Below are 25,624 nucleotides of genomic sequence, written 5' to 3' on the forward strand. Positions count from 1 at the left end.
GGTGTGAAAAGTGTTGCGTCAAAATTGGTGCAAAGTGGGGAGTGGGACTTGTATTACATGGCTTAAACATTGTGCACATAGATTTTTCACAAAAAAATAAAAATGAAGTTAACTATATTAAGTTCTGTATTTCATTTTTATCTCTATATCTATTAGTGTGACAAGTTTGGGGCAAAACTTTTCAATAAATATTGTCCATTTGCTTTGTAATGAGAGACAAATTTGTAACATAATTCATTAAGTAGTAATGCATTTTTCAATTTTATTCCTATATCTACAATTGCACCAAATTTGGAGCAATAATATTGTTTGATTTAGAAAGGGTATACAATTTTAATAGAGTTTCTAATTTACTTTTATTATGTAATATACTTCATTCTTTTGCAGCATTGAACATAAGCTTTCATTGTTTTCAGACTCCCATTGAGTTCTAAGGCATACGTGACCTCAAGGGTGGTGGATTAAGAATTAGGTACGCTGCTTCAGAATACACAAGAACGTACCTGTTAAATGTTTGATAAATTGGGAAAAGGCTCAAATAGAGTTGAATCTGAATTTGGAACATCTGTAATGACGCAAGCATTGATCTGTGTCGGATTGAGATCACGGGATCGTATTTTATGTCATATAAAGTTCAACATTTGCCAATCTTGACACTTTGATAACTACGTCGGATCAATCTTGCGACAAATACGATGCGGAAATCAAGCGTATTTTCAGTTTATGCTTTGATAAATTGACCCCTATTTATGAACCTAGGACCCTATTTATGCTTAACATTAGTCAAATGTATTATCACTGAAGTTCCAAATTTTTAAATATCTACATATCTAAATATCTTAGAGTAAACATATCAGGTTGATAACTTTCTGAGCTAGCAACCTGTACACCAATGTTCAGGGCTAGAGGGGTAGAATTATCTGCCAGCATTTAACATTGTACAAATAAGTGTTTGTGCAACCCTTTGCCCTGATCTCAAACAACCAATTGCACAAGAGCATGCTTGTCAATCATTCTGGACAAACCATCTGTGAGGTAGCATAGAGCACAAGCAGAAATACAAGTGAAAGAATGGAGCACCGAGTCCAGCAGGGAGATTTAAAATTTAAATATTTTTAATCTCTCTGCTGGACTCGGTGCTCCATTCTTTCACTTGCTTGTCTATATACCTTGGCCTTGGTGTGAGCACGATTTATGCAGGGGGGACTTATCTGCATAAAGGAGTAAAGAGCAAGAGGACCGGTTATCTGGCAGTGTTATGACATCAGGGAAAGGAGGAGTGCACGTATACTAAGGAGAGGATCACTGCTGGAGCAAGATAATACTCGGAGAGGACGACACCTGAGTCTGCTGGACAGTGCTGCCCTTACCTCAGTGGACTGAGAACGGATTGATGTGAGTACAGCCATAGAGCGGTTTTGTTATCAACTTTTGTTGTTGAGTTAACTTGGTCCAAGTTCAGAAGTGTGGTGTCTTTGTGTGTACAGACACGAGAATTATTATAATTATTAAGCAGTAGGCACTACCTCTCCCTGACCAGACAAGTGAACTGTATGCATGTATTTAATATTTGAGACTTGAGTTGCGCACATGTTTATCTGTGCATTGCTCTGAAAACTTGCAAGTCTCTAGAAAAAGTTCACCAGTCACCTGGGTTCTCCGGATTAGTTAGTTACACAACAGTTTCTTTTTTACTATCACAAGCAGAAATGGTCTTAAAGGGACAGTCTACTCCAGAATTTTAATTGTTTAAAAACTTAGATATTCCCTTTATTAACAAATCCCCAGATTTGCATAACCAACACCGTTATATTAATATACTTTGTATCACTTTCATTACCTTATATCTAAGAAACTGCAGACTGCCACCTTGTTTCAGTTCTTTTGACAGACTTGCATTTTAGCCAATCAGTTCTGACTCCTTGTAAACTCCATGGGAGCGAGCGCAATGTTATCTAGATGGCAACCAGGAACTAGTGCTGTCTAGCTGTAAAAAAACTGTAAAAATACACTGAGATAATAGGCGTCCTTCAAGGACATAGAAATTAGAAAATGAGCCTACCTAGGTTTGCCTTGCAACAAAGAATACCAAGAGAAAAAAAGCAAATTTGATAATAAAAGTAAATTGGAATGTTGTTTAAAATTTCATGCCTTAACTGAATCATTATACTTTAATTTTTACTAGACTGTCCCTTTAAGACTGTTTCTTAACTATGTTACAAGCTCAAACGAACAAGCATGTATAGCAAGGGCTCCAGGACTGCAAGCACTGCTAAATAAATGGCGTCCCTTCTTGTTTCATCAAAAGATAAGGGTAGATATCAATGTAAAAGTTATCCTAAAATATAAACATTGCCTCCCCAATGCTGTAAAAAATAATTTAAAAGCTTATTCATCATATTTAGTTTATTACTATTACAAAAATGAATACCATTATTAATTTCCATAAAATTTGTCACAAATTTAAAAACAATTGAAACTTTATGTCTATTGTAAATAAAGGAAGCATCAGTGCAATATACAGTATGCCTCTGGAATACAAGGGTGGTGGCATTTACAGAGGTTTATTGGATGCAGTTCAAAAACCTCAATTTCTCTGCTTTATATAAAAAGCTCTTACTTCTAAAATATATTAAATGTCATGTAAAATACTGTAATGCGAATAAAGTGTGTTCAGCTAAAATACTTTGAATATATAATCAGATGTTTGACATATATAGTTCAAGAGTAAGTGTCAAGCAATTTTCTGTTTATCAGCTACTTGGAAACATTAGTCACATGAACTGGATTTAAATATTTCCTTGTAAATAAGATTAGGACCAAGTCAAATTTAAAAGACACTTTTTATACATTTTCTCAAATTTATATTTGGCTCATAAAAATGTTAGGATTAGTTGCATTATCTAATGTTATTACTCAAAAAATAAATTTCCTGTTATGGTTCTTCTCTCTCAGATGTTCAGACACAATCTAAAAGGTTCTTCAACTCTAGATATTCTTAATGTATTAATTCAATAAATTCATATCAACAGTTTAATTAGATGCTTTAACACTGCTGAATTTGTTGGTATTCTACAAATAACTAATAATAACAGTGCACATATATATTTATCAGTCGATCTAGCTATCTGTCTATCAACTATCTGTCTATCTATGTACATACATACAGTATATATATATATATATATATATATATATATATATATATATATATATATATAATTCCAGTGTGGTTAAGCACTCCCGGCAATTGTTCCATAAGGCAGTTACAGAATGCTTTGCTCCACATGCACTTCAAAGCTTAATATTATGCCAGATCGATGTAAGGAACTCAAAGGGTCTTATACCAAAGTATAAACTTTAATTAACCCCGAAATTTCACAATTAAAGTTTATATTTTGGATTAAGACCCTGTGAGTGCCTACCATCTAGCTGGGATTATATAAATATATATATATATATATATATATATATATATATATATATACATCCAAAGGAAAAAAGCACTCACTGGGTCTTTACTGCAATAACAACTTTAATATGTGATGTAACCCAATCTCTAGTCAAAGGGAAACAAAGTGAAATAGAACCATAAATACCCAAAAACCGAAAACATGTAGAAAAATAAAATAAAATAAAATAAAGAAAACAATATTAAATGAAATAAGAAAAAGAAAAGAAAAAGAAAAAGAAGCATGAAAGAACCCAAAAAAATATAAAAAAAAATAAAAATAAAATAAAGCAGACCAAAAAAGGCAAGAACCAGAATCAAGTGAAATCAATCAGTATGAAAGAGTGACATATTGGTGTTTACATATCATAGAAAGCAGTGCCAATCAAGATTGACATTCAGGCCTTGTGGAGCCATGGTGCCCAAGTTAAAAATCCATATTGATTCTCGTTGTAATAGTACCCTTCCTCTGTCACCCCCCTCTTGCAAGTGGGGGCACATGGTCAATAATGATGTATTTTAAATCCGAGACAGAGTGTTTGAATAGGGCAAAATGCCTGGCCACGGGTTGTTGTTTGGATTGCAACCAAGTCTCCTTCATATAACAGTTCCTGGGGTCTGTCTTGACAAGTTGATCTCTTAGTGACCTCGCTCTCCGGTATCCAATTCTAACAACCCGTGGCCAGGCATTTTGCCCTATTCAAACACTCTGTCTCGGATTTAAAATACATCATTATTGACCATGTACCCCCACTTGCAAGAGGGGGTGACAGAGGAAGGGTACTATTACAACGAGAATCGAAATAGATTTTTAACTTGGGCACCATGGCTCCACAAGGCCTGAATGTCAATAATACCATATTATGCCATATTTTGTCGTCCAGCTCTATTTATCTGTTATTAATATTTTTTACCCTTGTTGTTTGGTTTATGTTAGCACCAGCTTTCTCTATAGAGGCCGGTACTTATACTTTTGCAGTACACATAAGCATGCTTGTTCCGCTTATTCTGTGGATTGCGGTGTTAGGATTTTAGTTTATCCCCGCATAATATTGATGATCATTATTATTAACCTTTGCTAGCCCTCCAATATGCTTAGGATTCTGTATGAACTTCGGGCAATTTCCAGTATATTACACTGGACCCAATATATGGTATAAGAACAAGCTTTATTGGGATCACTTTCTTTTTCCTTTTTCTGCTGCCCTAATGCTATTGCCTGTATATTGCCTGTATATGAGTAATACTTTTCGCTATTCCCATTTTTGAGTACTGCCTTTTGTAAATTGTTCAGTAACCATGCATAGTTTTATCTTTTTAACATATTCTGAATTGAATTAGTACTCTGCCGGGACGCGTCCTGGTTGCTATGGCAGCCGATGACGTAGTGACTTGCGGCGCGGCTGGCTGACTTCCGGAACGCCACCAGCAGGGCTGCACTTGGGAGCGGGTCTTTCGCCATAAAGGGTGAGTTGGTGTGTTTGTCTGTAAGAAGTTGTCTGAGGACGGGGGCAACCCCGAAACGTCACATATTAAAGTTGTTATTGCAGTAAAGACCCGGTGAGTGCTTTTTTCCTTTGGATGCATATGCTATACTTTTAAAGCACCCCGGGCAGGCTGGACTGATTATGTTACTGTGAGTGCTTCTACCCCTTTGGATTCTATATATATATATATATATATATATATATAGATATATATATATATATATATATATATATATATATATATATATATATAGATAGATAGATAGATAGATAGATAGATAGATAGATAGATATTCAAATACACCAATACCATTAAATGATTTCCTTGTGTAGCATTCTGCAATTTATATAAATTGCATCAAGGCCAATATAGGGCTGGATTACGAGTAAAGTGCAAGGTAGCGCTCCTGCTCGAACATAAACTATGCTAGACTGAGGCTTTTTGCACGCATCCAGTTACGCTCTTATTACAAGTTGAAAGTTAAAAGTTAGCTCGAGAGTGAAATCCCAAAGCACAAAAAAAGAATTCTTCTACCATAGTCTTCAATGTAACAATGTGTGCTTATCGGACTGCGTTTATTCAAGTGCGTTTAACCAAACATAAATTATGAATATTTCACAAACCGATGTTCTTCACATAGAAGAATATGTGCTATTGATTCTTAAATAAATAAATATATATATATATATACGTATATATATATATATATATATATATATATATATATAATGATTTTTGGTAAAATATATATCTATACATATATACATATGATTATATAAAGGTATAGCTATTTACACATGTATACATATGTATCTATGTCTTTATGTGTTTGTGCATATGCAAGCTTTTGAAATATTAAATATAGAATATAAAAAAAAAAAATATTTAAAATTATTATAATTAAAATATATAGATATATGTAATGGATTATTTTGAATATTTTACAGTATGTATAATAATTTTTAATCATCTTTATTATTAAATTTAATATTTGAATAATGTGCTTTAAAGATAGCAATTCTTCATGTGCACGAACCTGACCACGTAAGTCCTAAGTTGCAAAACCGATGCACGTTACACATATTTTACATTTCTATGTTCTTCACATAGAAAATAATGTACTTTTTATTATTAACTATATATTTATTTATATATATATATATATCTGATACTGTTCATGTAAAATACATATATATATCTTTAGGAATAGATATATAGGTATAGGTACATAGAGTGTAGAGAAATATGCATTTAAAATAAAAAGGGCATATCTTGTAAGTGAAGAAGAGTGGAATGTGAAATATGCACAGTATATATACAGTCAAAACATAAATACTTACATACATCTGTACACACACACACACACACACATATATATATATATATATATATATATATATACATATACATATACATATTTAGACATGTATGTTTATGTATCTATATATCTATATAGATAGCAAAACCTTTTTATCATCAACTTACATGCTAGTAATTCTCCACTGAGACCTATTATCAAATATGAAGCTTGAGAAATAACCTTTGCAAATCCCAGCAACCTTTCGAATCATGTTGTAGCCTTCTTCCTACTGGTGTCTGTCCCTAAGACCCCAAGACATATATAAAAGATGTAAATCCTGTCATATTTGCTCAAGTGAGAAGATCATGAAGATTCTGGTTGAGCATATTATTACATATAACTGCTAATGTTTCTTAAATGCAAACAATTCCAATATAGCAAGTTCACTGTATCTGTTAATTACTCTTATTATTTTCACAAAGTAGCCTGTCAATATCATTATATATGTCATATATATTAATGCAACTTCTATATTAATGGTTAATGGCTCAGACACAAGTCCTTTTTCAATTACTACAGGAATGCGGCAGGGGTGTCCAATTTCGCCTTTACTTTTTAATTTGGCAATTGAGCCACTTGCAGTTATTCTCAGGGATAATCTAAAGGGGATTATGGTAGGTAACAAGCTCATTAAACTTTTATTGTATGCAGACAATCTATTATTGTTTCTCAATGATACGCAAAAAGAAATTCTTAAGATCTTAGATATTATATCGGAATTTGGTTCATTTTCGGGGTATACAATTAATGTAACTAAATCAGAACTTCTTTGGTTGAGACATTGTTCTCAGAAACATTATATACCTCCCTTTAAAGTAGCAGAACAATTTATCACGTATTTGGGAATCAAGATTAGTATTAGCCCTGGGGACTGGTATACTCTTAATTATTTGCCTCTATGCAAAAATTAAATTTGATCTGATGAAATGGGCCAGCCTTGCGCTTTCAATTACTGCGAGAATCAACCTAATTAATATGATTATCTTACCTAAGCTTTTATTTCTCATGCAAAATATCCCCATTATTATATCAAAAAGTAATCTAAACTGTTTGGAGCAATAAGTGAGACGGTTTATTTGGGGGTGGGCTGTAAACGAATTTCTCTAAATAAATTATCACAATTTAGATAATTTGGTGGATTAGCATTACCCAACTTTGCTCTATATAATAGTATATGCCTTGCAAAAGTTGCTATAGACTGGCTCACGGGTGGGAGTTATGTGGCATTTCTTGAAGCAGAACAAAATCTAGTTTATCCTTTCTCACTGGATGCTTTATTACACTGTCCCAAAAGAAATATTCCAAAAAAATAAAGAAAAAGCAAACAATGCTCCACATTATATTAGCCTGGCAGGATATACAATGTAGACTAGACTGTGATCCCTATATTTCTGATTTATTAGCTATCATAGGGGATCCACAATTCTCTCCCAGTCTTTATAATCAAGTATTCAGGAGATGGGCTTGTTCTGGGCTTATCTATCTAACACAACTCAAGGAATTGGGATCGCATAACTTAAATACATTTGAAAAACTTAAAGAGTGTTTTCAGTTACAGAACTCAGACTTCTATGCATACCTTCAAGTCAGACATTGGTATTTTGAAATTATTCAAGATAGTAAAGCTGCTTGGACACATCCAGGTATGAAAATGGGACTATCACTTTTTAATGCAGGTAAACGTTCTATTAAGTACTGGTATAATATGGTTCTTTCTAAATATGGGGAGTCTAATATAGAAGAGATTTGTTCAAAATGGCAATTAGACATTCCAAACTTGGATGAAGACAAAGTGAAATATAGCATAATCACTCTAGAAAATGCTACACTCTCTGCGAATTGGCGAGAAATACATGCAAAAATCCTAAATATAGTATATTTCACACCAGCTAAAATAAATAAGTGGTCTTTGCAAGCCTCTAATTTATGTCCTCGATGTAGCTCACCTGAAGCTGATCTGGTCCATATGTTTTGGGGCTGCCCAAAAATTAAACAATTCTGGAAACGTATAAAATTTTGGTTAGGCAAAGGGACTTCTACAAGTTTTGTTATAGAGCTCCAACATATATTTTTCCTAATAGATACACGTGATAAATCAATTAATAGAGAGTTTATTAATACAACAATTTTAGGTGGGAGATATCTTATCCTTAAAAACTGGAAGAAAAAATGGGAACCTACTATAAATAATCTAACATTTCTCTTACAATCGCAATATATAATAGAGCAGTTTGATAATGTAAATAATTCAGAAATGCAACAAATTAAATTTGGTACAAAATGGATGGACTTTGTAAAATTATATAAAAACGGTAATGTGCAGAGGCAATTATTCACACCTTTAGAAAATTTGCTTTCAGATAATTAAAAAGGATTTTTTTTTTTTAAATATTTTTTCTCTCTGACCCTCCCTTCCCCGATCCCCTCAACTGTGGAACTCTATAACTGACTCAATGGTGATTCTAAATCTACGTATAAAATTAAGGTCGAATTAGTTAAATAATTAGGGTTAAGATAGGATTAAACAAGGAAAGCTAATAATAAGTTCCCATAGTTACAATTTTTTTTGGATATATCATACAAGTTTATTAAATTGATTCTTGGACTTATCATTTGGTTTACAAACTAGAACTGTTAGATTAGGGCAATTTTTGTGAGGACTTCGACCCGGGTGGATTAAGACTTCTCCCGGTAAGGTGATCTTCAAGGGGTTAGTGTTAGGTTTTTTAAGTAGGTATTGGGTGGGTTTTAGAGTAGGGTTGGTTGTGTGGGTGGTGGGTTTTAATGTTGGAGGGGGATTTGTAATTTTTTTTACAGGTAAAAGAGCTAATTACTTTGGGGCAATACCCGCAAAAGGCCCTTTTAAGGGCTATTTGTAATTTAGTGTAGAGTATGGCTTTTTTTTATTTTTGGGGGGCTTTATTATTTTGTTATGGGGATTAGATTAGGTGTAATTAGTTTAAAAATTTTGTAATTTGTTTATTATTTTCTGTAATTTAGTGTTTGTTTTTTGTACTTTAGCTAATTTTATTTAATTGTATTTAATTTAGGGAATTAATTTAATTATAGTGTAGTGTTAGGTGTTAGTGTAACTTAGGTTAGGTTTTATTTTACAGGTCAATTTGACTTTATTTTAGCTAGGCAGTTTATTAAATAGTTAATAACTATTTAATAACTATTCTTCCTAGTTAAAATAAATACAAACTTGCCTGTAAAATAAAAATAAAACCTGAGCTAGATACAATGTAACTATTCTGAGATGCAGCTTTAGGTCAGTTTCTCCAATGTAGCAACCTCTGTCACACACTGTACACTGTATCATGTACACCACATTAGCAGATGAGCACTCATGTTCATGTTTTTCTGCTAATGTGGTGTACATGATACAGAGGAAGAGAGGAAAACTCTTGAAAGCTTGTCTTTAAAATATTATTTTAGTCCAATAAAAAAGGTATCACTGCATACTGCAATACTTTTTTGAGCATCTTATCTACTGGACTAACACGGCTACTCTAATCTTCACTATATATATATATATATATATATATACACAGGGAGTGCAGAATTATTAGGCAAATGAGTATTTTGACCACATCATACTCTTTATGCATGTTGTCTTACTCCAAGCTGTATAGGCTTGAAAGCCTACTACCAATTAAGCATATTAGGTGATGTGCATCTCTGTAATGAGAAGGGGTGTGGTCTAATGACATCAACACCCTATATCAGGTGTGCATAATTATTAGGCAACTTCCTTTGGCAAAATGGGTCAAAAGAAGGACTTGACAGGCTCAGAAAAGTCAAAAATAGTGAGATATCTTGCAGAGGGATGCAGCACTCTTAAAATTGCAAAGCTTCTGAAGCGTGATCATTGAACAATCAAGCGTTTCATTCAAAATAGTCAACAGGGTCGCAAGAAGCATGTGGAAAACCAAGGCGCAAAATAACTGCCCATGAACTGAGAAAAGTCAAGCGTGCAGCTGCCAAGATGCCACTTGCCACCAGTTTGGCCATATTTCAGAGCTGCAACATCACTGGAGTGCCCAAAAGCACAAGGTGTGCAATACTCAGAGACATGGCCAAGGTAAGGTAAGAAAGGCTGAAAGACGACCACCACTGAACAAGACACACAAGCTGAAACGTCAAGACTGGGCCAAGAAATATCTCAAGACTGATTTTTCTAAGGTTTTATGGACTGATGAAATGAGAGTGAGTCTTGATGGGCCAGATGGATGGGCCCGTGGCTCGATTGGTAAAGGGCAGAGAGCTCCAGTCCGACTCAGACGCCAGCAAGGTGGAGGTGGAGTACTGGTTTGGGCTGGTATCATCAAAGATGAGCTTTTGGGGCCTTTTCGGGTTGAGGATGGAGTCAAGCTCAACTCCCAGTCCTACTGCCAGTTTCTGGAAGACACCTTCTAAAAGCAGTGGTACAGGAAGAAGTCTGCATCCTTCAAGAAAAACATGATTTTCATGCAGGACAATGCTCCATCACACACGTCCAAGTACTCCACAGCGTGGCTGGCAAGAAAGGGTATAAAAGAAGAAAATCTAATGACATGGCCTCCTTGTTCACCTGATCTGAACCCCATTGAGAACCTGTGGTCCATCATCAAATATGAGATTTACAAGGAGGGAAAACAGTACACCTCTCTGAACAGTGTCTGGGAGGCTGTGGTTGCTGCTGTACGCAATGTTGATGGTGAACAGATCAAAACACTGACAGAATCCATGGATGGCAGGCTTTTGAGTGTCCTTGCAAAGAAAGGTGGCAATATTGGTCACTGATTTGTTTTTGTTTTGTTTTTGAATGTCAGAAATGTATATTTGTGAATGTTGAGATGTTATATTGGTTTCACTGGTAAAAATAAATAATTGAAATGGGTATATATTTGTTTTTTGTTAAATTGCCTAATAATTATGCACAGTAATAGTCACCTGCACACACAGATATCCCCCTAAAATAGCTATAACTAAAAACAAACTAAAAACTACTTCCAAAACTATTCAGCTTTGGTATTAATGAGTTTTTTGGGTTCATTGAGAACATGGTTGTTGTTCAATAATAAAATTAATCCTCAAAAAATACAACTTTCCTAATAATTCTGCACTCCCTGTATATATATATATATATATATATATATATATATATATATATATATATATATATATATATATATATATATATATATATATACTTCAAAGAAAGAACAGGCACTCACAGGACTTAATATTTTTTAATAATTTTAATAATTTTGTTTGTATTTCATCAATAAAGGTTCAGTCAATGTTTCAGTCCTCACAGGGACCTTTGTCAAGACTTTTTCTAATAGAAAGATACATAATTTAAAATCATAGTTAATACCCCTAAATGTAGGTCAACACATCGATAAAGGGTTACAACGACGGAAAACAAAACAAATAAATAACAGGGGAATACAGTTCCATAGTCTATACATAGGAAAATAGGTAACTACAAGTAAATCCAATTAAACTCCATATAGAATATAGGGTCTAGGATCAGTCAGGTAAACTGTAAACTATAGATAAACATGAAAGCAGCTTCTTTATTACCTAGTAAGGAAAATGGAAAATTCAACTTAACACAGCGTCATAAGTTTTGCAATTAGCAAAGTCAATACTGTATTGGTAACATTAATTTCAATGTAAATGTGTATAGATAAGAAGACTCAAATATTGTAATATAGTGTCATATACATCTGTATAGAGAAAGCATGTCTATGTACAAAGATGACAAATATTGAAAAAGTAGTGTGGAAATATACACTCATTTCCTCAAACACTGTATCCTGCTGTATATACATCTGGCACCTAACATATATATATATATATATATATATATATATATATATATATATATATATATATATATATATATATATATAAAAACAAAATGAATCAGCGTTTAAAGTATATATACAATCTGCTGGTCCCAATATGTATTCTCATCCACTAGTAAGAATAAAGACAATACAATATACAATTTTATACATTTGGTTGGCGCACCCTTATGTGCTAGTAGACGCCAGCTGATAGATTGAGGTGTATCAGCTCACCTATTCCCAGCAAAATTGGAACTCTCAATTTCCAATTTCGCTGGGAATAGGTGAGCTGATACACCTCAATCTATCAGCTGGCGTCTACTAGCACATAAGGGTGCGCCAACCAAATATATATACCGGCAACAGACTACAGCGACCTGCTGGAGACGTATCAACCACTGAAGAAGCGTGGACAGATAGGAAGGGTGCAAAGAAACAGAGTATACCTACAGAAGCGAATTTAAAGTACCTCACTACTTGAGGGTACACCAGGTGAGCGCGGATTTTTCCCCCCACTGCTATCTATACACTGATTGTGAACGTATTACACAAAGTGTGCCTCTGTGCGCCTGTCTTTTTCTATACTTTTTCATATATATATATATATATATATATATATATTTATATATATATGTGTGTCACCCATTATGTGGATTTCCACAGAGTATTAGTGTTCACAGCGTAGCCCTTGGTTAATGTGTCAGAGAAAAGTTGAAAAAATATGTTAAAGCTGGGTGTTTAAGAAATTACATATTGTGTGTAATTTCCGGTCATAAAACACAACATAAGAACCCATAGATCCAAATTTTAACATTATGCTAGGCGTATTATTTAGACAGAATAAATAAGTTAGTTAAATATAGTAACCCCATGCTGGTAGAAAACTAATGCTGGAGAATACGGTAAACTGTAAGAGTAGTACATGTTAACAGGGCATACTGTAGGGAGCAAGAGGTAGATTTTTAAACCTCTGGCCTCCCACATCACTACCACTATATAAACCTATTAACCCCTAAACTGCCAGCCCCCAACATTGCAACATCCAAAATTAAACTATTAACCCCTAAACCTAACCCTAAACTTAACCCTAACCCTAACACCCCCTAACTTTAACACAATTAAAATAGAGCTAAATTAAAGTTACAATTATTAACTAAATAATACCTATTTAAAATAAAATACATACTTACCTATGAAAAAAACCTAAGCTAGCTACAATATAACTAATAGTTATAAAAAACCTCTCTATACAGATATATATATATGACACTATATTACAGTATTTGAGTCTTCTTATCTATACACTTTTATATTTAAATCAATGTTACCAATACAGTATTGACTTTGTTAATTGCAAAACTTATGACGCTGTGTTAAGTTGAATTTTGCATTTTCCTTACTAGGTAATAAAGAAGCTGCTTTCGTGTTTATCTATAGTTTACAGTTTACCTGACTGATCCTAGACCCTATATTCTATATGGAGTTTAATTGGATTTACTTGTAGTTACCTATTCACCTATGTATAGACCATGGAACTTTATTCCCCTGTTATTTATTTGTTTTGCTTTCCGTCGTTGTAACCCTTTATCGATGTGTTGACCTACATTTAGGGGTATTAACTATGATTTTAAATTATGTATCTTTCTATTAGAAAAAGTCTTGACAAAGGTCCCTGTGAGGACCGAGACGTTGACTGAACTTTTATTGATGAAATACAAACAAAATTAATAAAATATTGTTCTTGGTAATAAAAACTTTTTAAGCAGAACTTGTGCCTGTGTTGCCTGCTTGTGTAGTGAGGAAGTTGCTAATCCTGGATACACACATGAGTTACTCAATGTTTATCTAGCAGTGCACCAGGCGGTTGTTGATGGTTGGTGTGCGCCATTCTATATGGACTGTTTCTATAAATATATATATATATATATATATATATATATATAAAAATAGATAGATATACAGTATATATATATATATATATATATATATATATATATATATATATAAAAATATCAATAAAAATTTATATATATTTATATATTCAATTGCACTCAAGCGAACAATCTGCAATATGCGTGCTACTTCCAACACGTATAAAGAGCTGCGATGAACCCCTTTTTGCTTGTGGGCAACAGTTAGAATGCCACTTGTAATCTAGCCCATATTAAGCAAAGCATGAAAGTTGACCCTAAGATGATTTTGACATTTTATAAGTTCATGAACAAATTTTTCATTCAAATGTGTCCTTCATGCTGGAATAATTTATGAGACGATGGGCTCTTTTTGAATGTTTCTAAATACATTTAAGGGCCCAATTCTCTAAAGCTCTCCACACAAATGGGATTCTTTAACAAGAATTCTCTAAAGGAAAATTTTACTTTGAAAGCTAAGTATTTCTCTAAAGGGATGTACCATACATTTTTGTATGCAAAGGTGAAATGCGTACTTTACAGTATAGTGATCAATAAACAGTTTGAAAAGCATTTTCAATCGTCATAATTAAGTTGTGAAAATACACATTTAAATTCATATTAATAGTATGTATTCAAATTTGTATAAGAATTACATAACAAAATAAAAATTTAAAGGGACATGAAACCAGTGTCACCAATTTTTTTTCATGATTCAGGTAGAGAATACGTTTATAAACAAACGTATTACTATTTCCAAATTTTGCTTTGTTCTCATTTTATTCTTTGTTGAAGAGATATCTAGACAGGTAGTGTGCACATGTCTGGTGCACAACAAAACAGTAAATAGTGCTGCCATCTAGTGCTCCTGCTATATTGCAATATTGTTGTGATGCAGAAACGTGCACACTCCTCAACTTACCTTTCTGCTTTTCAACAAAATGTAACAAGAAAACAAAGAAAATTTGATAATAGAAGAACATTGGAAAGTTGTTTAAAATTGTATGTTCTATCTGAATCACAAGATCATTTTTGTGGGTTTATATCCCTTTAAATTACACAATAAAAGTATTATGTAAAGTAGTGCAAACCAAAAAAAAAGAAATGTATACAGTACTAAAAATAAATGTACCAAAAAGTAAAACATTCAAAACATACTTTATTTTTCTTTTGTGAAATTTGCCTTGTTGCCTTAACAAGCAAGCTGACAAGCTGAACAGTGGAGTTCCTTGGGCTTGTCTGGAGTTTTTTCTCAGCACTTAAAATATTGTTATGCCTGCAGGTATAGCAGTTGTATCTCACCAAATAAAAGCTAAAAGAGTTTGTCTCCAAATACCCAATGCACTTATTGCACTGACAGAAAAATAAATGACTATGAAACTGGAAGTGAAAGTCAGTTAAAGTATGCTGAAAACACACATTTTTACACACACACACACACATACACACCCAAACACACATAAACACACATACACACACACACATACACACACATACACACCCAAACACACATAAACACACATACACGCACATGCATATACACACACACACACAGACACATACAAAAACACATACACACCCAAACACACATAAACACACATACACACACACACATACACACACATACACACCCAAACACACATAAACACACATACACGCACATGCATATACACACACACACACAGACACATACAAAAACACATACACACCCAAACACACATAAACACACACACACGCATATACACACATACACAAGCACACATACACACCCATAAACACACATACACACACACGCATATACACACACACATATTTACGCACACACACTTACTCACACATATTTTTACACACACATACTCACACATACATGCACATATTTACACACAAACATACATACACACACATATTTGCACACACATTTACACACACATATTTACACCCACACCCACAGAGAACATGCATTATATGATGCTTTATTGGTGTTAAAAAAGTTGTTTCTAAGTTTAATATGCTTTTGTGAGATTTCCGTAGTTTGTGGTGATGATCTTATTCTTAATCAGATGATTTCATTTATGCTCATAGTTTATCATAAGGTATTTAGGAGGACAATGAACTGAAATTTTAATTCCTAATAAAATATTATGTCCAGTAAAAATATATACTGTGTATATATATATATATATATATATATATATATATATATATTTATTTATAAACAAAAAAACAGTTTAAAATGTACTTTCGTTTTCTATTTCTACTACTTTTCCTGTAACTTAACACTGAATATAGCAGTTTTTTAACTGAACCCAGAAATAAATTGAGAGCAGTATTGACAATTTCATCCACCATCATTCTACAGAGCATATCTACTAATGATCAAGAAGTTAGTAGTAAAATGATTATGGTAGCTTTGGCCAATGGGCTTCAAAGGAGCATTCTCACAGGTTATATTGTATTCTGTATATTTAAAGTCTACAGGTCTCACAGTTTTATCTCACCAAACACAAGCTGGCAATTATCTCTCAAAATATGTAATATACTTATTCGACTTGTTGAAAAAGATATTATGCATTAGCAAGTAAAGGTATACTAAACACTTTAATTTGATTTGTTTTAGCTTAAAAAATATCGTTAGTAGTGATGCGTGCTCCCTATCACATTTACTCTCTCATGGGAATCTCTCGATTGCAGAGAAAGTTTTTACTTTTTACTGGGAGACAGCTCGCCTCTCACTCAAACTTCCAGGTTCAGCTCTTTTTTTAAAGAATTGAGTGAATGTTGACCATGAAGTTGGGTCTTCAGTGTGAATTGTATAACTTTTTTTTTAATGGGTTTGTTTCTGGCTCAATTTGTTCTGTTCATTGAATAAAACATTTATTCAATATTTAACGTACTTAATGAAAATATTACATTTTGCTGAATTGTTTATACTGTGACAAAAATACCCCTCTCCTTGGGATTTTGTCCTGGAACAGCTTTAGTGCACAGTTTTCACAGCAGAAAGATATTCTACACATGCGGGATTATGTTTAAAAGAATTGGCCTGTTTCATCATAGACAATTTGCAGGAATACAATTTTAACATAAACAAAATAAATGCTTGCATAATAACGCTTACCAAACAAAATAAAGCAGGCTTGACTATAATTGTGTGGCTTTTCTACATAACTGCAAAATTACAAACAGATTTCAAAATTACAGGCCTAGAACAACTAGACATCAGTTCAGCTCCAGCTTATATACTGGGGCCAATTTATCAAAGCTTCAACCGATAATACAATTGAATCCGCTTGAATCTCGCGTTATATTCAACCCAAATTGAATCTGCCGTAATTAACAAAGCATCAACATTGTTAAATGTTGAAATGTGTGACGTAATGTACACTCCCGCAATCTCAAATTGGCGCAGATCGATGCTTGCGTCATTCCAGATGTTTAGAATTCACATTCGACTCTATTTCAACCTCTTCCCAATTTATCAAACATTCAACAGGTACGCACGCGTCTTTTCCGCCGCAGCGTACCTATCGCTCAAACCGCCACACTTGAGGCCGCGAATGCCACAGAAATTAATGGGAGTCTGAAAACTCCAGAAAGGTTATGTTAGATGCGGCAAGAGAATGAAGCTTATTACATAATTATGTAAATTAGAAAGTTGTTTACAATTGTAAAACCGCAATGCAGCCATTACGAGTCTTGTCGGTATAGCTGTACCGCAAGACTTTTAGCCTGTAACACAACTTCAGTCCCGCACTCGTAAAAATTAAATTTTTTCATGCGACTTCCATAGCCCAGCCATTAAGAGTTTTGCGGTTAGGCTAAAAAGCTTGCGTTACACACTATAACGTCAAGATCCGTACCACCATCAGAGAGCAGTAGTTATGAGTTTTACGCAACAAAACTGTTACATAAAACTCATAACTAAAATGTTACAAAGTACACTCACACCCATAAACTACCTATTAACCCCTTAACTGAGGGCCTTCGGCATCGCAAAACACTATATTAAACTTATTAACCCCTAATCTGCCACTCCTGACATCGCCGTCACTAATAAAATTTATTAACCCATATTCCGCCGCTCCCCGACATTGTCACCACTATAATAAAGTCATTAACCCCTAAATCGCCGCCCTCCCGCATTGCAAACACTATTTAAATATCATTAACCCCTAATCTGCCATCCGCCCACATCTCCCCCACTATACTAAAGTTATTAAACTAAGTTTAAACTAACAATTAAACTAATATAACTATTAAACTAAAATTAAACTAACTACCAATTAGAGCTACTGAAATTCTATTGGCTGATTTGAATAGCCAATATAATTTCAGAAACTTCAAAGAAATCAGAGGCACTCACAGGACTTACTAATTATTAATTTTGTTTGTATTTCATCAATAAAGGTTCAGTCAATGTCTCGGTCCTCACAGGGACCTTTGTCAAGACTTTTTCTTATAGAAAGATACATAATTTAAAATCATAGTTAATACCCCTAAATGTAGGTCAACACATCGATAAAGGGTTACAACGACGGAAAACAAAACAAATAAATAACAGGGGAATAAAGTTCCATGGTCTATACATAGGTAAATAGGTAACTACAAGTAAATCCAATTAAACTCCATATAGAATATAGGGTCTAGGATCAGTCAGGTAAACTGTAAACTATAGATAAACACGAAAGCAGCTTGTTTATTACCTAGCAAGGAAAATGCAAAATTAAACTTAACACAGCATCATAAGTTTTGCAATTAGCAAAGTCAATACTGTATTGGTAACTTTAATTTCAATGTAAAAGTGTATAGATAAGACTCAAATACCGTAATATAGTGTCATATATATATATATATATATATATATATATCTGTATAGAGAGGTTTTTTATAACTATTAGTTATATTGTAGCTAGCTTAGGTTTTTTTCACAGGTAAGTATGTATTTCATTTTAAATAGGTATTATTTAGTTAATAATTGTAACTTTAATTTATCTCTATTTTAATTATGTTAAAGTTAGGGGTGTTAGGGTTAGGTTTAGGGTTAGGGTTAAGTTTAGAGTTAGGTTTAGGGGTTAATAGTTTAATTGAGGATGTTGCGATGTTGGAGGCTGGCGGTTTAGGGTTTAATAGGTTTATTTAGTGGTAGTGATGTGGGAGGCCAGAGGTTTAGGGGTAAATAGCTTTATTTAGTGGCGGCGATGTCAGGCAGCAGTGGAATAGGGGTTATTATCTTTATTATAGTGTAAGTGATGTTGGGGTGCAGGGAATAGCGATTAATACATTTAGTATAGTGGCAGCGATGTCAGGAGCGGCAGATTAGGGGTTAATAGATCTATTTCAGTGGTGGCAATATCAGGCAGGTTAGGGGTTAATAACATTATGTAGGTGTCAGCGATGTCGGAGATGGCAGATTAGGGGTGTTTACACGTAGGGTTTATGTTAGGGTGTTAGGTTTAAATGTAACTTTTTTTTCCCCATAGACATCGAAGGGGGCGGCATTATGAAGCTTTTTATTTTGCGATCGCAGATGTTAGGTTTTTTTCTAACCCGCTCTCCCCATTGATGTCTATGGGGAAAGCGCGCATAAGCACGTCAAAACAGCGCTTGCATTATGTGCGGTATGGAGCTCAATGAAACCATATCACACGAACAAGGTGACTGTTTCAGAACTTGTAATGGCAGCGCAATGGAGATTGAAATAACGCAACTTTTGTTGCATTCGTTTCGCACCCGTTGCACCCATAACTTGTAATCTACCTGAGTGACAACAAAGACGCATGTTCAGTATCTAAATAATATGTTAAATAATAATATTATATTCACATGTAATTTGAAGTGACAGATTCATTTCAAAAGTAGTATTAATGACAGGTAATGTCTGTCTGGAAGCAGGACTAGTAGATATAGGGATAAAATTGAAATAAATACATTACATACTATAGCTAACTTCCTTGTTTTGATCAGTTTAATTTCACTATGTTGAAAGAATGTAATACAATTCCCACTGCATTTCGCATCAAATTAGATGCAATACTCGAACTCCTAAACAACCCACAAACTAGTGACATTTTCTATCACTTTTGATTGAGAAATGCATAATCACATGATTTATGTCATCAGCCAATCTGATTTAAATATACATTATATACTATCACTAACTAATCATATTGCTCGATACTTGTGTCATTGATCACTCATCAGAACTTGTTACATTTGTTACATTGTGTATTATACTTTGTATTATACTTTTTGTATTTTACTTTGAAAGTATGTATATGTGAAATTAGTATTAAAGTTAAACATTGATGATGACATTAGGACACACAGTGTAATATTTTTGACAATAATTTTAAAAATTGATTAATGTATGAATTAATATAATCTTAAAATGATAGCTCAAAAGGATAGTCCACCTAACATTAAACTGTCATGAATCAGATATAGCAGAAATTAAAATCACCTCTTTACTGAATTTCACTTTCATTAAGAAATGTCATCTTATAGGCCAGCCATTTTATAACAACGGTGTAGAGGTGGTGTTAAAAACTAGACTGCAATCAGGAAGGGTTACACAGGTGCAGAGAGAAAACTGGCCCAGCTCTTAAAATATCCATTGATTGCAAATAAATACATACCCTGATTACATGTTATATTTGCATATTATTCTTGCTCAGAATAATAATTATATATAGTGATATAAATAAACACAGAGATATGAAAGACAACATTGTTTAGAACAAAATAAAATTAGTGACATGTAAATATGTTTGGAAAAGATTTCTAACATAACACACACACATATTTTATATATATATATATATATAAATATATATATATATATATATATATATATATATATATATATATATACACACAAGTATGTGCAAAGATATATGTACAAATTCTAGCATTAATAATAATTTAAAAAAAAAAGAAAAAACATGAGATAGTCATATCATAATTTCTAGAAATAGAAATACACATTAATTTATGTGATAATATCATGTATCAGATTTTTTGTATAACAAATAAATAAAACATTGAGCTATTGTTTGTTCAGGTATAAATCTAGCTATTTATTGGACATTAACAGATGAAAAATAAAAAGATTAGTTTTAGAGAACTGTGCTTGTTCATGGACTGTAATGATAAATAAATATCCGCCACATTGATGGCTCATCGCTCCCTACTTGACGTGCGTGTCTTTGACAGATTTTTTAATAAATAAGAGCATTGTATGTGGATTTGCGGCAGCGATGTCAGGTGAGCGTATTGACTCCAGCGAATGCACCGAGATTGAAGCTTTGATAAATCGGCCCCACTGTACAGGTTCTAACTAGCAGCCCCAGCACACACTATTTAATGAGAGCTAATTGTGATTAATTACCTACAGGTCAGAAAACCTTAGCTTAAAGGGAAAACCTGAACTGGATTCCTCACCTGCAATTCTCTGCCACATGCAAACTATAAAGTGGATTACTGGCCCATGAAACACAATTAATAACACATTTTTAATCCCACCAAGAATTTTGTAAAATTTGTGGGGGAAAATAGATTCCATTGTAAACAATCCCTTAAACTCTGTCACAATACAAATACATATTATATATGCACACAGACACGCAGCATATATTGTACGGTACACTACTGTTAAAACTTAATTTCTAATAACATATTTTCCATTTTGCCAATTTTTTTTGTAAATGTATTTTTTCCCCAATGCCCCTGGAGAAACTGGAGTGCATTCTACAGTAATGAGAACTCTGTTCCACCATCATTCTAAACCCCAAGGTTCCCCACTCTCAGTCTTCACGACCTACTAATAGTACAGAGTACCTGTATCCTGGTTTAGAAATCCTGAAAATATAGTCTGTTAGTGAGTCCTGAGTACTCAAACCATATATGTGTCTCTAAATAACCACATGTTCTTATCTAGTCCCTAGAAAAAATATTGAAAAGATAATTAAGTAAATACATTAGCATATTGAAAAAAAAGTTATTTTTACACATGCATTTATTTTAGATCAAATAAAAGGAAGTAAAATGTGTGCATAGTCTTGGAATGGAAATACAATAAATGGTATAGAAATAAGCTCTTGGTTTTGATTGTAATTTATGTGAATTATGGTTTTGCTATTGATTCTTCAATTCATTTTTACATATGTTTAGTTGCAATTAGAAAAATAAACTATATATTTTTTTTAAATACAACAATAATGGTTTTATAATTTAGAACAATGTAATGTAATGTACTATATTTGTGCACAAGCTGGATGTGTCAAACAAAATCTATAATCCAACAAATTATTCTTTGGTCCCAAAGAAAAAGTTCTATTATTCCTATTTAAAAGAGGGAATATGTAAATTAATTTACCTTATACTGAAGTAAAATTTATGTGATTTAAATTTATATATAAATGTATAAATATAATACAGATTGATGAACTGGCAAAAGCAGGCTGCAGATGCTGCTCCCTTACCACAAGGCTGGGCAGATAGTCCAGAATATGATAAAATGGATCCCATAGATTTTGTCTAAATATTACTTTCAGCATAGTCCTTGAAGATGCAGACTTCAGAAGTGAAATAAAGCATTAGAACATTTTTGCATTCCAGCTTTAGGTCCTTCAAAGTCAACCCTTTCTGATATGGATACAGCTATGTTTATGTGTTTCTGTCCATGCCCTCTATTTGCATCAGTTTTCTATTCAAATTAGTGTATCACGATAGTAACTCCTAGTGCCACCTTTGTATGTGTATTTCAGAGATTGTTTTACTTTTATGCTATTTGAAATTTAGTATTTCTATAGTGCACAGAGAAAATCTAAGAATTAATAAAAAATAGTGCTTAGTTATTAAAAAGTCATAAAATTAAATAATAGAGATAGCATTAGTGAAAGTAGTTAGTAAAGTCTACTCCTCTATAGTGCTTATAGACCGAGATTACAAGTTGTGCTGTATAGCTGTAGCGTACACACCACGTGCAATGGGACCATACAATATTTCGATACCGGCGGAATTACAAGTCACCCTAAAACATTATTTTCTCAGGCGGTATGGTGCTGTAAGCCGCATACCGCACACAAACCAAGTTCAGAGTTGGCATGCTCATACACGTATTCCCTCATAGAAATCAATGGAGAAATTTTTTTGGAAAAAAAAACCTAACACCTGCGATTACGAAATGGCGATCACATTTGTGCATTCCCAATTGAAGTCTATGGAGAAAAGAAAGGTTTGTAAAAACCTAACACCCTAACATAAGCCTCTAGTCTAATAACCCCTAAGTCTTCAGCCCCCTACATGGCCAACATTAAATAAAGTTATTAATGCTTTAACCGCAACCCCCCCCACATCACAACTTCCTAAATAAACCTATTAACCCCTAATCCTCTATCCCCCGCATCGCTAACACCTAATCAACCTATTAACCCCATAACCCTCCCCCCACATGGCGAAAAAATAAATTAAACTATTAACCCCTAAACCTAACATGCCGTAACTTTAAATTAAAGTTACAATATAACTACCTTAAAATAAATAAAAACTTACCTGTGAAATAAAAAAACTAAGCTTAAGCAAAACCTAACATTATTATTTTTAAAAAATAAAAGATACCAAAAATAAAAAGCCTAAATTACAAAAATTTCAAAATCCTTACACTATGAAAAAAACAACAACCTAACATTACAAATAATAACAAACTCTAAATTACACAAAATAAAATAATCTAACATTGCAGAAAATAACAAACAAAATTATCTAAAATAAAAAAAGATATTCCTAATCTAATACCCCATTTAAAATAAAAAATAACCCCAAAATAATAAAACACCCCATTCTATAAATAAAATACCAATAGCCCTTAAAAGGGCCTTTTGTGGAGCATTGCCCTAAAGATACCAGCTCTTTTACCCAAAAAACTTCAATGCCCCCCTAAAATTACAACCCCAACCCCCAAAAGAAAAAATCCTAACAACAACAAAAACCTAATCTACCCATTGCCATGAAAAGGGCATTTGTATAGGCATTGCCTTTAAAGGGGCATTCAGCTTTTTTACAGCCCATTAAAATAAAAATCCTAATCTATAAAAAAAAGCCACCCCAAAAATTTTAAAATATACCTATCACTAACCTCAACATCGGTACTCAACATTCCTGAAGAGTGGCACTCCATATTTATCCAGCGCTGAACCATCTTCAATATTCATCCTGGCGGAGCGGAGGTGGAGCAGTCATCCATCTGACACGGAGGTCCTCTTTGTGCAATTGTGCACCACACACTGAAGCTTGAATAGAAGTTACCTTTTTGTATAGGGGTATCCTTGCATTCCTATTGACTGAAATTTTCAAATCCACCAATAGTGGTTAGTATTAGTGGTTAGAGTTTTTTTTAAAAAATTGGGGTGAGCTTTTTTTAGATTAGGGGTTTTTATTTTAATTGATCTGTAAAAGAGCTGAATGCCCTTTTAAGGGTAATGCCCATACAAATATCTTTTTCAGGGCAATGGGTAGATTAGTTGTTTTTTTTTAGTTATGACTTTTTGTTTTGGGGGGTAGGGGGATTGTAATGTTAGGGGGGAATTCATAGTTTTTTGGATAAAAGAGCTGGTATTTATAGGGCAATGGCCTACAAAAGGCCCTTTTAAGGGCTATTGGTAGTTAATTTATAGATTAGGGTTTTTTGTTATTTTGGGGTGGCTTTTTTATCTTAAATGGGCTATTAGATTAGGAATATATTTTTTATTTTGGATAATTTTGTTTGTTATTTTCTTTAATGTCAGATTCTGTTATTTTGTGTAATTATATAGTTTGTTATTTTTTGTACTGTTAGGTTTTGTTTAATTTTCGTAGTGTTAGGATTTTTAAATTTTGTAATTTAGGTTTTTTATTTATGGTATCTTTTATTTTTTTAAATAGTAAAGGTTTTGTTATAGTTTAAGCTTAGATTTTTTTTATTTTACAGGTAAGTTTTTATTTATTTTAATTGAGTTATATTGTATGTTTAATTTAAAGTTAGGGGGTATTAGGTTTAGGGGTTAATAGTTTAATTTAGTTTGTCGCGATGTAGGGGGGTAGCGGTTTAGGTTGATGCAGGGGGATGGATGATTAGGGGTTAATACTTTAATTTCCGTAGTCGTGAAGTTGATAGAAGGCTGATTTGGGGTTAATAGGTTTATTTTAGTATTTGCAATGTGGGGGTGGCAGTATAGGGGTTAATAGGAAGTGTATGGGTATTAGTGTACTTTGTAACATATTTTTTATTTGTTTTGTGAAACAATATTGTTTTGCAAAATCTATAACTACTGGTTTTTTATTGCGGAATGGATTGTTGCGGTATAGGCTATAACGATAGTGGTATAGCTGTACCGCACTGTGCACAACTTGTAATACTAAGTAGCTGACTATTCCGCACTCAAAGGCCATTTTTCAAGCAGTATAGCCATACCGCACCACTTGCAATCTTGCCCATAGTTTTTTGCAGACTGTGTGGACACTTCTAAGCATATGAATTATTATATGGCCTCTTACTTCTACTGTTTCTGCATATTTATGCAAGAGCTTTAAAGTGAAA

General features: G+C 33.3%; 1 protein-coding gene across 1 annotated transcript in view; it reads left to right on the plus strand.

The window, feature by feature from the left end:
* The window catches only part of TMPRSS15 (transmembrane serine protease 15), an 839,864-nt gene that overhangs the window by 616,076 nt on the left and 198,164 nt on the right, over positions 1–25,624 (plus strand). The window lies entirely within an intron of this gene.

This window comes from Bombina bombina, chromosome 3 (genome assembly GCF_027579735.1).
Source record: "Bombina bombina isolate aBomBom1 chromosome 3, aBomBom1.pri, whole genome shotgun sequence".
Lineage (NCBI taxonomy): Eukaryota > Metazoa > Chordata > Amphibia > Anura > Bombinatoridae > Bombina > Bombina bombina.